Below are 15,553 nucleotides of genomic sequence, written 5' to 3'. Positions count from 1 at the left end.
CATGTCTTAAAAGATGTCCTATCATCAAAATGGTTCAATTGGCTCTGAGCACTATGGCACTTAATGTCTGAGGCCATCAGTCCCCTAGAACTTAAAAATACTTAAACCTAACTAACCTAAGGACATCACAAACATCCATGCCCGAGGTAGGATTCGAACCTGCGACCGTAGCGTTCTCGCGTTTCCAGACTGAAGAGCCTACTACCGCTCGGCCACACCTGCCGTCTGTCCTATCATCCTGTTCCTTCTCCTTTTCAGTGTTTTCCACATATACCTTTCCTCTCCGATTCTGCACAGAACCTCCTCATTCCTTACATTATCCGTCCACCTAATTTTCAATATACGTTTCGAGCACCACATCTCGAATGCTTCGATTCTCTCCGTGTTTCACTAGCATACAGTGCTGTACTCCAGACATACGTTCTCGGAAATTTCTTCCTCAAATTAAGGCCTATGTTTGATACTTCTCTTGGTCAGGAATACCCTTCTTGCCATTGCTAGTCTGCTTCTCATGTCCTCCTTGCCCCGTCCGTCGTTGGCTATTTTACTACCTAGGTAGCTGACTTCCTTAAATTCATTTACTTCGTGACCATCGATCCTGATGTTAAGTTTCTTGCTGTTCTCTACTACTTCTAATTACCTTCGTGTTTCTTCCATTTACTATCAGCTTATATTCTGTACTCATTAGACTGTTCGTTGCATTCACCAGCTCATGTAATGTCTCTTCACTTACACTTAGGATAGCAGTGCCAGCAGCAAATCGTATCATTGTTATCCTTTCACCTTGAATTTCAATTCCACTAATGAACCTATCTTTGATTTCGACCATTGCAGTAAAGGTGAAAGACAACATTTTTAATCTGAGTAATTAATTCTTGGTCGCCCACTCTTATTATTCCTTCTTATCTCTTACACATACTGCGTATTATCCGTCTCTCCCAACAGCTAACCCCTATTTTACTCACATTTCTGAATATCATGTACCATCTTACATATAAAATGCTTCTTCCAAGCCGACGGAGCCTATGAAGCTGTAATGACCCTACGTAATGTAATACACTCCTGGAAAATGAAATAAGAACACCGTGAATTCATTGTCTCAGGAAGGGGAAACTTTATTGACACATTCCTGGGGTCAGATACATCACATTATCACACTGACAGAACCACAGGCACATAGACACAGACAACAGAGCATGCACAATGTCGGCACTAGTACAGTGTATATCCACCTTTCGCAGCAATGCAGGCTGCTATTCTCCCATGGAGACGATCGTAGAGATGATGGATGTAGTCCTGTGGAACGGCTTGCCATGCCATTTCCACCTGGCGCCTCAGTTGGACCAGCGTTCGTGCTGGACGTGCAAACCGCGTGAGACGACGCTTTATCCAGTCCCAAACATGCTCAATGGGGGACAGATCCGGAGATCTTGCTGGCCAGGGTAGTTGACTTACACCTTCTAGAGCACGTTGGGTGGCACGGGATACATGCGGACGTGCATTGTCCTGTTGGAACAGCAAGTTCCCTTGCCGGTCTAGGAATGGTAGAACGATGGGTTCGATGAGGGTTTGGATGTACCGTGCACTATTCAGTGTCCTCTCGACGATCACCAGAGGTGTACGGCCAGTGTAGGAGATCGCTCCCCACACCATGATGCCGGGTGTTGGCCCTGTGTGCCTCGGTCGTATGCAGTCCTGATTGTGGCGCTCACCTGCACGGCGCCAAACACGCATACGACCATCATTGGCACCAAGGCAGAAGCGACTCTCATCGCTGAAGACGACACGTCTCCATTCGTCCCTCCATTCACGCCTGTCGCGACACCACTGGAGGCGGGCTGCACGATGTTGGGGCGTGAGCGGAAGACGGCCTAACGGTGTGCGGGACCGTAGCCCAGCTTCATGAAGACAGTTTCGAATGGTCCTCGCCGATACCCCAGGAGCAACAGTGTCCCTAATTTGCTGGGAAGTGGCGGTGCGGTCCCCTACGGCACTGCGTAGGATCCTACGGTCTTGGCGTGCATCCGTGCGTCGCTGCGGTCCGGTCCCAGGTCGACGGGCACGTGCACCTTCCGCCGACCACTGGCGACAACATCGATGTACTGTGGAGACCTCACGCCCCACGTGTTGAGCAATTCGGCGGTACGTCCACCCGGCCTCCCGCATGCCCACTATACGCCCTCGCTCGAAGTCCGTCAACTGCACATACGGTTCACGCCCACGTTGTCGCGGCATGCTACCAGTGTTAAAGACTGCGATGGAGCTCCGTATGCCACGGCAAACTGGCTGACACTGACGGCGGCGGTGCACAAATGCTGCGCAGCTAGCGCCATTCGACGGCCAACACCGCGGTTCCTGGTGTGTCCGCTGTGCCGTGCGTGTGATCATTGCTTGTACAGCCCTCTCGCAGTGTCCGGAGCAAGTATGGTGGGTCTGACACACCGGTGTCAATGTGTTCTTTTTCCCATTTCCAGGAGTGTATTATTCTAATATTCCGGCTGCGAGTACAAACGATGTTGCACTACCGCAACTGTGACGATAGCGCTCTTTGCTGAAAAAAAAGCATCTAGCCTGCTTTGCAATTTTTGGTGATAAGGAATGGCTATTGTAGATTTTTTTTGGAGGGGGGGCGCGGGACGGTTCAGACAAGTTATCATATAGACGTAATTAAAGTGCAGAGGAGATACGACTTGTAATCACAATTATCAAGAATAAAAAATTCTCTTATGAAAAAGAGATAAATATCGTTTACGATATTTTATTAGATGTTGGCTCCCCGGGCTTTATAAAAACTATTAGCGTGTTTAGCAATATAGTGCAAAGTGATTTCTTCGCAAATTAAAATACTGGGCGAATCTGCTACTATCATGGTCCGAACGACGCGCAATATTTCGCCGACAGCTTGTGTGTTCAAGACGTCCACAAAGTGACCAGTTTGTTAGTCAGAAGATACCACACAGCCACTGTTGTTCAACCTTCTCAGTCTGAAAGTGTTTCCAGAAAATCTTACGCCGACTGTGAGTACTTTACCTGCCAAGAGAGACGGAGCCTTCATCGCCAGTTGTAGCAGTTTTCTCCGATTTTGCCTGGCGTTCTCTGAGAACCGCAGAAACGGAAACCTCCGACCACCAACTCATCTTGTACCTAACTCGTTCTCTCCTTACAGTAGCCTCGAAGAATACATGACAATCTGTAGTCAGATTTTTTCACAGATTTTTATCTTACACAGGTAAAAAATTTTAAAATGTATGCATCTAGGAAAAAAATAGAGCAGTTTAAATGCAGTACCTGTCTTATCTGTGTGAAAGTCAAAGGCCAAATTAGTTAATTAATTAAAATTTTTGAACGAAGTAGCAGGTCAGTTAAAAGTCTCTGGATTTTCCTTTAGACTTGTTTCCAATATCAAACGCAACGTCAGAATTGCCTCTCTCGTGCGTTTACCTTTCCTAAACCCAAATTAATCGTCGTCTAACACATCCTCAATTTTCTATCCCGTTCTTATTTCTATTATCCTTTTTAGCAACTTCGATGCATGAGCTGTTAAGCTGATTGTGCGGTAATTCCCGCACTTGTCAGCTCTTGGAGTCTTCGGAATTGTGTGAATGATATTTTTCGAAAATTCAGGTGGTATGTCGTCAGACTCATGCATTCTAGACACCAACGTGAACTGTTGTTATGTTGGCACTTCCCCCAATGATTTGAGAAATTCTGATAGAATTTTATCTATCGCTTTGCCTTATTTGATCTTATGTTCCCCAACTCCCAACTCTCTTTCAAATTCTGATTCTAATACTGAATTCCCATCGATTCTACATCGAATCCCGCTTCTTCTCCTATCACATGAGACAAATCTCCCTCATAGAGGCCTTCAATGTACTCTTTCCACCGATCCGATTTCTCTTCTGCATTTAAAAATGGAATTCCTGTTGAATTCCTAATGTTACCACCCTTGCTTTTAATGTCGCCGAAGATAGTTTTGATTTTCCTATATGCTGAGTCAGTCCTTACGGCAATCATTTCTTTTCAATTACTTCACAGTTTTCATGCAGCCGTTTCGTCGTTGCTTTCCAGCATGTCCTGTTTATTTCAATCTTCAGCGACTTGTATTTTTGTACTCCTGAACTGCGTTGAACATTTTTCTACTTCCTTCTTTTATCGATCAACTGAAGTTTCTTTTCTGTTATCCATGGTTTCTTTGCAGTTACAATCTTTGTATCTTTGTACCTGTGTTTTTATTTCCAGCTTCTGTGATTGCCCTTTTAAAAGACGCTCAGTTTTCTTCAGCTGTACTGCCTACTTACTGCTGTATCTAGAGCCTTAGAGAACTTCAAGCCATTTCTCAGTATTTCCGTATCCCATGTCTTTGCGTATTGATTCTCCCCTACTAATCTCTTTAACTTCAGCCTACTCTTCATTACTACTACATTGTGATCTGATTGTATGTCTGCTCATGCGTACTCCTCACAATCCAGTATCTGGTTTCTGAATCTCTCTCTCTGACAATGGTGTAATATAACGGAAACCGCCCCGTATTATCCGGCCTTTTACAAGTATACCTCCTGCTACTGTGATTCTTGAACAGAGTGTTCGCTATTCCTAGCTGAATTTTATCACAGAAACAATTAGTCTGTCTCCGCTCTCATTCCGTGTGCCAAGCCCATATTCTCCTCTAACTTTTTCTTCTACTCCTCTCCCTACAACCACACCCAGTCCCCAATGACTGTTAGATTTTCATATCCCTTTATATACTATATTACACTTTCAGTATCCTCATATTCTTTCTCTATATCTTCATCTTCAGCTTGTAACGTTGGCATAAATAAATCAACCATCTTTGTCGGTGTTGGTTTGCTGTCGATTCTGATAAGAACAACCCTATCACTGAACTGATCACAGTACCACACTCTGTGCCCCATCTTTCTATTAATAAGGAATCCTAAGCCCTTTATATCATTTTCCGCTGCTGCTGCTAGTACCCTATACTCATTTGACCAGAAATCCTAGTCTTCCTTCCATTTCAATTCACCAACCCCTACTGTATCTAAACTGAGCATTTCCCTTTTCATCTTCCCTATCACATTCAGGTTTCTGAAATTCCACGCCCCGACTCGTAGAACCTTATCTTTCCTCCGTTATTCAATCATTTTCTCATGGTGACCTCCCCCTTGGCAGTCCCCTCCAGTAGTTCCGAACAGGGAACCATTCCGTAATCTTTTGCCAATAGAGAGATCATCATGTCTTGTTGATACATGTGGTTTCCATTGCCTTGTGCATTCTCATACCGTAAATCATTGCCGATTTTTCCGCCTTTAAGGGCAGTTTCCCAGCCCGAGGACAAGAGAGTGCCCTGAACCCCTCTGTCCGCTCCTCTACCCTCTTTGACAAGGCCGTTGGCAGAATGAGGATGTCTTCTTATGCCAGTATTCTTCGGGGGCCAATGCTGATTACTAATGAAAATTTAAGCGGTGGCAGGTTTCGACCCGGTACCAAGGACGTTTCGATTATTAATCTAAGACACTATCCCTAGACCGTGGCATAGTGGCAAAAAACCCTTTACTACGCAGCAAAATAAGGCGAAAATATTCCAGTAGGTACATTAACATAAACGCTGGAGCGTGAACCAATGGTTCAAATTTTGTTCAGGGACGGATCTAAGTTTGAAGTATATGGAACCCGTCATCGAATGTTTGTCCGACGATTTCGTGGAGAACGTATGAAGAGTCACAATGTGCCGTCATGTGGCGAAGCATGATGGAGGATTGGTCATGGTTTGGGGATGTTTTGTGGATGATGAAGTCGATAACCCAGTGATAATTAATGGGTGATTAAATATGAAAGGATATCGAGGGGTGTAGTTCAACAACGCAGTTCCATCTGACAAGATACTTATTGATCTTGAATTCGTTCTGCAACAGGACAGTGACCTCGAATACACTTCTAAATCGTATAGAAGATATGTCAAAAGGAAAGAGAAATGTGGGGAACTGAAGAATACGGTTTGGTCAAGTAACTCAACTGACTTAAATCCCATTGAACTCTTTTGGGATGATGGTTGGTAAGAAAGTTAGGTCATCTAATGTTCAAGACTTAGTTCATTTGAGGGCAAGCAGTGGGTAGTTTGAAGATGCTAAAATCTAAATTACTTTGTATTGTAGCTAATGAAACAGAGATAAAATACTTATTATGTTGGTCTCTTTAGTTTACACGATGTGTCTGTAAATTAAAATCAAGTATATAGTTTCATCATTCGTGATCAAAACTTTTGATCGGCAGTATATGCAAGGAGTCTTACATGGTTGGACTCATGAAAAGACTCAAAGGCGCTGAGTGCTTAGTTAGAATGAAAGAAACGAGATGGCCCAAAATTTGCAAAGGACTGGATCCCATTAAGCATCAAATCAGTGGGAAGACCTAGTAAGAGACGAATGGGTGGGGTAAGGCAAGACTTGATGCGGCTGTGAGTCTTGGAGAAGTGGAGACGTCACGCGGTCATCTGCTTCTGACCGCATAAAATACGGTAAGTAAAGTTTTATTGTTACTCGCTACCTGTTACCTCCTGCTGAAAAATCCATCAATCTGAAATACTGAACCTTTGTTGATCTTTTTGGATGGTCAAACATATTTACATTCATCTGAGCTTGTCACATTTCACGAATTTAAAAGAAGTTCATAATAACTGTGTGCAAAACTTGTTAAAATTAACGGAATTTTTATTTAGGTGACATGTTTTTTGTAGCCTGTCATTTCACCACTCCCTGTTCCTTGCTTGCTAACCAAGTCTAGAGCTTAACTTCAGTATATAGTAATTAATCTTAAATCGCTGTTGTTTGAAATGCCTTGCCGGAATCGAACCAGTAAATATCATTCCTGTCCACGTATCGTCGAGAGTGTTCATACAATAAGGTTCTTTCCCAAAATTTATCGTCGGTAAATTTGAAGTATTCACCAAACATTTCGAGGAAATATCGAGAGTCTCCATGCAAGTTTATTATAAGTAGTTCAAGTGAGGGAGCGACGGAATATAAATTCGAAATATTTCAAGGATAGGGAATGAAATCTGCCGTGTGCACGCAATGAAGTCAACCGTACATTTTCCAGGAGTAATTTAGGAAAATAGCAGAAGGCCTAAATCTAGATGGCCTAAGGCGGATTTTGAACCGTATTCCTGCTGAATGCGAGTCCAGTGTGTTAACTACTGCAGCTCCTCGCCCGGTATAGTCCAGTTTAAATAACTCTCATTTCATACGTTTTCTGACATTTGTGTCTTCTATGGCGCTAAGGTGCACTTACAGTGTCGTGTAAAACCGATCGTTCAGCGCGTGTAAAAGATGGTACATTTTGAGGATCAGGCCGCAGATTTATTTCAGTTGTAGGGTTTTATCTGCTCTATTTTATTACTGTAAATGAGAAGCATAAATGAGAAGGATTTTTACTGTAGGTAACAGGAAGGAAAATTTAAATAAATTCAGTATTTTTGGCTACTATCTCTTTAGCGACACAAAAGCCGTAAGCTTGCTGGGGGAATACGTAGCTGACAGGGGCTGACAGAAGGTGAAACGGCACGCCCTCCCATTTGGAAGGCACTATTGTCGACCTTAAACACAGCTACGAGTGCCCAAGAGCCACTTGCATGTTTCGGTATATTATTTTGGAATAAAGAACTCAGTTTACTGACCATCTTTAATGGTTGTTAGTAAAATACTTCCAGTCAATGACGAGTTTTCAGGCCTCCAAGTAGATAGGTAACAATAACAATTGAATAACACAATGAAATACGCTCCAGTCAATCGACTAAATGCCGACTACGTATTAGCATCGCAGCCTGTGAATGAAATTGGGCTGTGTTTCCTTCCCCCCGTGAGCATCCAATGCATTTGTATTAGAACTTCATAACTGATGTAAGTACTTCGTACCAAGAAGAAAATACATGCGTCAGAATATATGAACTAGCCTTGCTACAGATGTAATCAACATCTTACAAGATGATTGAGTGAAGTACTTTATTTCTCATGCTTTCTAATTAGCTGCTTCTTTACTTCGCCTGTCACGTTTTTAGCTAAGCAAGATACAAGTTATCATTAAGTTAAGCATTTCAGGGAACCCATTTGAAAATCTAACGTGGATGACCGGAGGAGAGGCTAAACCAACGTCCTCCAGAGCTTGTCCAGTGTCTTAACATAGCACCTTTGTTCAGTTTTTCTATTTGTTTAGTTTGGTACTTAAGTATATACACTCCTGGACATGGAAAAAAGATCACATTGACACTGGTGTGTCAGACCCACCATACTTGCTCCGGACACTGCGAGAGGGCTGTACAAGCAATGATCACACGCACGGCACAGCGGACACACCAGGAACTGCGGTGTTGGCCGTCGAATGGCGCTAGCTGCGCAGCATTTGTGCACCGCCGCCGTCAGTGTCAGCCAGTTTGCCGTGGCATACGGAGCTCCATCGCAGTCTTTAACACTGGTAGCATGCCGCGACAGCGTGGACGTGAACCGTATGTGCAGTTGACGGACTTTGAGCGAGGGCGTATAGTGGGCATGCGGGAGGCCGGGTGGACGTACCGCCGAATTGCTCAACACGTGGGGCGTGAGGTCTCCACAGTACATCGATGTTGTCGCCAGTGGTCGGCGGAAGGTGCACGTGCACGTCGACCTGGCACCGGACCGCAGCGACGCACGGATGCACGTCAAGACCGTAGGATCCTACGCAGTGCCGTAGGGGACCGCACCGCCACTTCCCAGCAAATTAGGGACACTGTTGCTCCTGGGGTATCGGCGAGGACCATTCGCAACCGTCTCCATGAAGCTGGGCTACGGTCCCGCACATCGTTAGGCCGTCTTCCGCACACGCCCCAACATCGTGCAGCCCGCCTCCAGTGGTGTCGCGACAGGCGTGAATGGAGGGTCGAATGGAGACGTGTCGTCTTCAGCGATGAGAGTCGCTTCTGCCTTGGTGCCAAGGATGGTCGTATGCGTGTTTGGCGTCGTGCGAGTGAGCGCCACAATCAGGACTGCATACGACCGAGGCACACAGGGCCAACACCCAGCATCATGGTGTGGGGAGCGATCCCCTACACTGGCCGTACACCTCTGGTGATCGTCGAGGGGACACTGAATAGTGCACGGTACATCCAAACCCTCATCGTTCTACCATTCCTAGACCGGCAAGGGAACTTGCTGTTCCAACAGGACAATGCACGTCCGCATGCATCACGTGCCACCCAACGTGCTCTAGAAGGTGTAAGTCAACTACCCTGGCCAGCAAGATCTCCGGATCTGTCCCCCATTGAGCATTTTTGGGACTGGATGAAGCGTCGTCTCACGCGGTCTGCACGTCCAGCACGAACGCTGGTCCAACTGAGGCGCCAGGTGGAAATGGCATGGCAAGCCGTTCCACAGGACTACATCCATCATCTGTACGATCGTCTCCATGGGAGAATAGCAGCCTGCATTGCTGCAAAAGGTGGATATACACTGTACTAGTGCCGACATTGTGCATGCTCTGTTGGCTGTGTCTATGTGCCTGTGGTTCTGTCAGTGTGATCATGTGATGTATCTGACCCCAGGAATGTGTCAATAAAGTTTCCCCTTCCTGGGACAATGAATTCACGGTGTTCTTATTTCAATTTCGAGGAGTGTATTTTTGTACATTTTTTTGCTGTTTTGTTGATGTGTTTTAGAAAAATGTGTAACGCGTCTTGATTTTGTATGACGTCCTTGTGGAGGGACCAAGCTAACCTGTGTTTCGTTATAATTGTCACATATGGAGTGCGACCCAAAATTTCGGTTAGACTGAATATGCAGCCAAAGAATAAGCAGTCAAACTTCCGTCATTACGCGTCTCTAGCTGCCTCCATCAACGGCTAGTCTAGAGTAGCATATTACGTAGCGCGAGTGTGAGTGCAGCAGTCTGAACATTGTTGCTGATTTCTGAACATAGTGTATGCGAATTTCAAAATGGATGACTTGAAGAAGAAATTAAGTTTTCTTTTAGGCTCTGATAAACTTCAGTTGGAACTGATTGTATTCTAAGGACGGCTTTTGAAGAGCAAGGCTTGACCCAAGCGCCGGCCGGGATGGCCGAACGGTTCTAGGCACCACAGTTTGGAACAGCGCGACCGCAATGGTCACAGGTTTGAATCCTGCCTTGGGCATGGATGTGCGTGATGTCGTTAGGTTAGTTAGGTTTAAGTAGTTCTAAGTTCTAGGCGACATCCTCAAAAGTTTAGTGCTCAGAGCCATTTTTTTACCCAAGTAGAAACATCTGAGTGGTGTGAGGGATTTAAGTTTCGCAGCATCAAGTCAATGCAAATGGTATTTTTTTTTTTTTTTTTGTAATGCGATGCCTTGAGAAGACTGGTGGAAAATATTAAACACAAATGATTTTTTGAGAGATGGGGAAACGAAGACTGGTTGCTGCATCCTGACAATGTAAATGAGGTTACTGATGCAAAGAAAAACAGCGTGACAACAATCATTCACCCACACTACTCGCCTAATCCAGCCCATTGCGATCTTATCTTCTTCCCAAAAATGAAAAGGGCAGCATTTTGACTTTAGACAAGAAATTTTAGCGGAATCGCTACTAACGCTGTGAGTAAGCAGACTTCCAGTACTGCTTCCAGCAATGGGAAAACCGCTGGAAGCGCTGCATACAAGCACCAGGGGACCAGTTAGAAGGTGACTGCGTGAATTCAGATGAGAGGTAGGTTTTCTTATTTTTAACGGGATATTCTCAGAAATTATCGGTTGTGGACCACTTCTCTCGGTCCCAACAATAAGATAAATTTTCTCTGGACGTGTCGAATCGAGATAAAGTGACATCGCTTGGCATCTTCGCTCGAAAGATTTATTCTCATGTAACTGCTTCTTACGAAGGCCACAAACGAACTTACAGAAGTGAATCAACATAAACCATTTTGCGAAGTGTAGGCGACATTCTCGACGCCCCTAAGTGACGTTCAGAGCAGCACTGGAAGAAAAATAAAGCTTGCCTCGATGATGTTTTGTTCAGATAGGTACTACAGTATTTTTGTTTTATTTTTATTAACGTCCACGTTACCGCTATAAACTCAGTGTTGTTAATTTTACCACATGCTCCTTTTTTAAAAAGATGTCCAGAAATAAATGCAGGTACTGCTTGTTATAAAAATAAAGAGAGCGATAAAAGCTTATTTCACAAGTGGCACACAGTGTGCAGCAAGCAGCTTTTTGAAAAACAGTTTCGTCCTCTTTTCAGCGCTATAATCAGAGCCAATGGCAGGCAGCCCTTTCATAATGACCGGACGTGCAGTTTTAAGCCCCGCTGGCGAGCTTTCATGCAAATAATCCTTTGAACTGAGCCGCTCGGATAGGAAGATCTGCGTGTAATGAAACACGTTTAATGCGCACGCCAGCCGCACCGTGAAGGCGGCGCCGTTTCCGCTGCCGCGGACCTTCCTTTGCAGCGCTTTGACGAAGGCAGCTCCCCTGCGCTCCAATCGCGCCGCGGCTGCAAGGCCGTAGCGCAGGGAGCTGCCGCTCTAATCGCTGAAACTGCTACCTGCCCGGACCGGCCTCAAGTCTGTGTTTGCCTTTCCCTGCGGAAGCCGCCCACCGACTAGAAAGGCATTTGTGTGCTTAAGCGGTATGGTGCTGTCCGGTATTCCAACCCTTTGGCTGCGAATGGAGTTCACTCGTAGGACATACACTGTAAGTAGCATACGTAATTTCGATCATAATAAGGCCTGTCTAGGGAAACTGATACATAAGATAACTACTAACTTTAATTTAAAAATGCCTCGCAAGAGGAACTGCTGTGCAGTCTGTGGGTTACAAGCAATGTGCACTACTGGCCATTAAAATTGCTACACAGAGAAGAAATTAAGATGATAAACGGCTATTCATTGGACAAATATATTATACTAGAATTGACATGTGATACATTGTCACGCAAATGTGGTGCATAGATAGTGATGAATCAGTACCCTGAAAAAACCACCTCTGGCCGTAATAACGGCCTTGAAACGCCTGGACATTGAGTCAAACAGAACTTGGATGGCATGAACAGGTACAGCTGCCCATGCAGCTTCAACACGATACCAAAGTTTATCAAGAGTAGTGACTGACGTAATGTGACGAGCTAGTTGCTCGGCCACCATTAACCAGACGTTTTCAATTGGTGAGACATCTGGAGAATGTGCTGGCCAGGGCATGTTCTTTATCCAGGAAGGCCGTACACGACCTGCAAATTGCGGTCGTGCATTATCTTGCTGAAATGTAGGGTTTCGCAGGGATCGAACGAAGAGTTGAGCCACGGGTGGTAACACATCGGAAATGTAACGTCCACTGTTCAAGGTGCCGTCAATGCGAACAAGAGGTGACCGAGACGTGTAACCAGTGGCACTCCATACCATCTCGCCAGGTGATACGTCAATATGGCGATGACGAATACACGCTTCCAATGTGCGTTCACGGCGATGTCGCCAAACACGGACGGGAGCATCATGATGCTGTAAACAGAACCTGGATTCATCTGAAAAAATGACATTTTGCCATTCGTGCACCCAAGTTCGTCGTTGAGTACACCATCACAGGCGCTCCTGTCTGTGATGCTGCGTCAAGGGTAACCGCAGCAATTGTCTCCGAGCTGATAGTCCATGCTGCTGCAAACGCCGTTGAACTGTTCGTGCAGTTGGTTGTTGTCTTGCAAACGTCCCCATCTGTTGACTCAGGAATCGAGACGTGGCTGCACGATCCGTTACAGCCATGCGGATAAGATGCCTGTGATCTCGACTGCTGGTGATACGAGGCTGTTGGCATCCAGCACGGCGTTTCGTATTACCCTCCAGAACCCACCAATTCCATATTCTGCTCACAGTCTTTTGGATCTCGACCAACGCGAGCAGCAATGTCGCGATACGATACACCGCAATCGCGACAGGCTACAATCCGACCTTTATCAAAGTCGGAAACGTTATGGTACGTATTTCTCCTCCTTACTTGAGGCATCACCACAACGTTTCACCAGGCAACTGCCGTTTGTGTATGAAAAATCGGTTGGAAACTTTCCTCATGTCAGCACGTTGTAGGTGTCGCCACCGGCGCCAACCTTGTGTGAATGCTCTGAAAAGCTAATCATTTGCATATCACAGCATCTACTTCCTGTCGGCTAAATTTCGTGTCTGTAGCACGCCATCTTCGTGGTGTAGCAATTTTAATGGTGAGTAGTGTATATTCAATTATCATCATCATCATTTTCTTCCAAGGGTTAGGCGTTGTGATCACCTGTTCCGGTCCCAATCCATCTCTTACGAGATCTAGCTAGTTCTGTCCTTCCAGTCGACCGATATTTCATTATCTTGGTAGTCTCTTTTCTGTGATTCGTTCAACGTGCTGCTTCCATTTTGTTCTATTCCCTCCCATCTTCTCATTAAGTGAAAAGATTTTAAATCTCGTGTAACTGCTTCATTCCTTATTTTAGCCATTTTATTAAGGCCCCCCCCCCTACATATGAACTTCATCTCTGCTGCTGGTAAACGTGATTTTTTTTTTTTTTTTTTTTTTTTTTGTTACTGCTCATGATTCGGAACCATATGTTGCATTAGGTACAGTCGTAACTTTACAGAAATTCATTTGTGTTTCGTTCCATGTTTTTGTTCCTTAAGTTCTTCGAATTGTTCCACAGAGAGCCAGCTATTTATTAATCTTCAGCTCGGTGTCTTTCCCCTAATATCACATCCCAGATACATGAAGTGGAATACTTATTACTTTCAATCTGATTGGATTATATCATTTCTTTGAAAGTCATTAGTCTTATCTGCAGATATAGTTAAGTTGTGATATATCGCGTGTTGGCCCAGTCTATATATTTCTTGTTGTACATTATCTTCTGCTTCCTGAATAATTATCTTGTCATTAGCATATAACCATGTATTTAATGCTACGCTAAATCCAAATTCCTAAGTGGACTTCATCTTTTCACTTCACAAATTAAATGAAGTTTGTGATAGACTGCACCCTTGTGGAACACCTTCATTTCTTAAAATTTCATCTGACATTTTCGAACCTCAACATATAACAATTTTTGGAACCTGTAACTATTTTTGTGTTTACATTAGACTCTTTATTAATAAGGCGTTTAGGAAAACCTTTAATTTCCAGTATATTTAAGGTCTTTTTACCTTATCAAAGGCTTTCTAGAAATCGATAAATGCTACATGCATTTCGAGGACAAATTTTCAACGCTTTTCAATATTTTGTCCTATTACAAATATATTATCATCAATCAAACGTCCCTTCCTGAAGCCTGATTGTTCTTCTTAAATTACTGCAACAGCTGTAGTTTGTAGCCTTTCATTAAGAATTTTTATGTTTACATTAGACTCTTTATTAATAAGGCGTTTAGGAAAACCTATTTCCACTATATTTAAATGGGCCTTTTTACCTTATCAAAGGCTTTCTAAAAATCTATAAATGCTAAATGCATTTCGAGGACAAATTTTCAACGCTTTTCAATATTTTGTCCTCTTACAAATATGTTATCATCAATCAAACGTCCCTTCCTGAAGCCTGATTGTTCTTCTTAAGTTACTGCAACAGCTGTAGATTGTAGCCTTTCATTAAGAATTTTCCCATAAATTTTATATCCTGCGTTTAGTGAACTTTAGTGTGCATTTTCTGTTGCCTTTTTTAAAATTAACGGAATATATACATTTTGTTACGACCAGATACTCCCTGGCACCAATCTTGCGGCGTCAGAGTGCAGCGATCGCGCTGTAACCAGGAGATCGAGTGTAGAGAGATGGTGAGACGTCCAGTGCATACCCGAAGGCCTCAGCGATACAGCCATGTCTGTAATAACATTTATTGGCCTAGCAAAGTTTACAAAGGTATAACATCCTTCAAGCTACTCATTTTGAGCTGCAAAGGCCAATTTGTGATAACGAATTTAAGAAGATTGTTGATAATAACCTACATTCTCGATAACCGGTTTCGTTAATTAATGTTATCATCTTCAGATCTGGAAAGCATTTATGCAGCGTAACTATACCCAAAGCAATTGTAATATACAGTTACTGATACAATATAAAAGAAAAACCAGAAATACTACATATCTCAACAAAGAGGTTATTGCACATTTCTTGAAACAAAAAGTAAGAGAACTCTACTTCATGAACTGGCAAGTACGTAACAGACTGGAAGACTAATACATCAGCATGTCAAAATCAAACAACTGTTACAGAGCTGTTCATCTCATACATCCACCTTATCTCACAACAGAGTGCATCATTGCAGCCAGTGCGCCGCTAGACTGACAGGCGTAACCACATCGACGATGTGATCACTTACAGACACAGTCTATCCACACACAGTATTTACATTACAGTGTGAATGCTAATATCGTGGAATAGATCTAAAGGCAAGTTTCAAAAACGTTATTTCCAAATATTATTGTTTGTAGAAGCTAAAAAATTATTCTTTCAGTGCTCATTATGCAATGTACCTACATAGGGACTGCTTTAACATTTGATACAGCTACCAATTGATTACTTAAGACACATTTTTAA

At 43.8% G+C, this 15,553-nt stretch overlaps 1 non-coding gene across 1 annotated transcript; it reads right to left on the bottom strand.

Moving 5' to 3' along the window:
- Positions 1-9,685: 9,685 nt before the first annotated feature.
- On the bottom strand, positions 9,686-9,790 carry LOC126286730 (U6 spliceosomal RNA). The gene has a single exon (XR_007551718.1). It is a non-coding gene; the product is annotated as a U6 spliceosomal RNA (small nuclear RNA).
- Positions 9,791-15,553: the final 5,763 nt, after the last annotated feature.

This window comes from Schistocerca gregaria, chromosome 1, assembly GCF_023897955.1.
Source record: "Schistocerca gregaria isolate iqSchGreg1 chromosome 1, iqSchGreg1.2, whole genome shotgun sequence".
Taxonomy (NCBI): Eukaryota; Metazoa; Arthropoda; class Insecta; order Orthoptera; family Acrididae; genus Schistocerca; species Schistocerca gregaria.
The sequence above is the reverse complement of the archived record's forward strand: the minus strand, read 5'-3'. Positions and strand labels throughout refer to the sequence as shown.